The sequence below is a fragment of the Stenella coeruleoalba genome (genome assembly GCF_951394435.1).
Source record: "Stenella coeruleoalba genome assembly, chromosome: 1".
Taxonomy (NCBI): Eukaryota; Metazoa; Chordata; class Mammalia; order Artiodactyla; family Delphinidae; genus Stenella; species Stenella coeruleoalba.
In genome coordinates, this window is record NC_137169.1 from 25,036,588 (window position 1) to 25,038,144 (window position 1,557).

Genomic DNA, 1,557 nt, shown 5'->3' on the forward strand with positions numbered 1-1,557 from the left:
ACTATGTAGCCAATAGTAACTCTAACACTGGACCACAGAATCTAAGCTGCATAATGAAGGACATGAGGTGAGAGTATCAGTGAATTATAAGTCACATAGTTCTGTAACCACTCACTCTGTTTAAGTCTACATATCTGGCTCCTCTTCTGGACTGAGGTCCTTCCTCCAAAGTGGGATCTGTGTCTTACCTTTTCATTCTTCGTACCTCACCACATGAATGTGTTATCTGGATGATGTTTTACCCATGGCTTAAAGGGAAATTTCCCACCCCCAAATCCGATATATAAACTTCCTCCTTTCTCACTGTTCTTCAAAGTGTTCAAGTAAAGTTTCAGTGCTTCATCAAAACCCTATGGTGGGCTTCCCTGGTGGCGCAGTGGTTGGGAGTCCGCATGCCGATGCAGGGGACACGGGTTCGTGCCCTGGCCCGGGAAAATCCCACGTGCCGCAGAGCGGCTGGGCCCGTGAGTCATGGCTGCTGAGCCTGCGCTCCGCGACAGGAGAGGCCACAACAGTGAGAGGCCCACGTACCGCAAAAAAAAAAACAAAAAACCTACGGTAGGACTTTCCTGGTGGCACAGTGGTTAAGAATCCAACTGCCAATGCAGGGGACACGGGTTTGAGCCCTGGTCCGAGAAGATCCCACATGCCACGGAGCAACTAAGCCTGTGTGCCACAACTACTGAGCCTGTGCTCTAGAACCCACGAGCCACAACTACTGATCCTGCGCTCTAGAACCCACGAGCCGCAACTACTAAGCCCGCCCACCGCAACTACTGAAGCCCACATGCCTAGAACCCCTGCTCCACAATGAGAAGCCACTGCAACGAGAAGCCCCCGCACCGCAATGAAGAGTAGCCCCCGCTTGCCGCAACTAGAGAAAGCCCGTGCACAGCAACGAAGACCCAACACAGCTGTAAATAAATAAATAAATAACCCTATGGTATAGGACTTCCGTGGTGGCACAGTGGTTAAGAATCCGCCTGCCAATGCAGGGGACACGGGTTCGAGCGCTGTTCTGGGAAGATCCCATGTGCTGCAGAGCAACTAAGACCATGTGCCACAACTACTGAGCCCGCACTCTAGAGCCCGCATGCCACAACTACCAAAGCCTGCACACCTAGAGCCCGTGCTCTGCAACAAGAGAAGACACCGCAATGAGAAGCCCACACACCGCAACGAAGAGCAGAACCTGCTCGACACAACTAGAGAAAGCCCGCGCGCAGCAACGAAGACCCAACGCAGCCAAAAATAAAATAATTTAAAAAAAAAAAAACCCTATGGTATAAACACAACCTTTGAAAAGAGACAAGATGCTGAATTCCTGCAGTGTTGTGTCCAAGAACTGAACCAGAAAATGAACCAGATGTATCCCAACTACTGTTAAGTCTGCCCTTACTGAACACCTGGGAGGCATGAAATCTTCGAACTTCCCAACCTCTAATTATTTCACCTCCGAAGTAATTATTAGCGGGATCCAAAACAGGCCTTGAGAATACCAAGTTTTCTAAGGAGACAACTCAACCTGAGGGTGGAGAACAAATGCACAGACAAAGA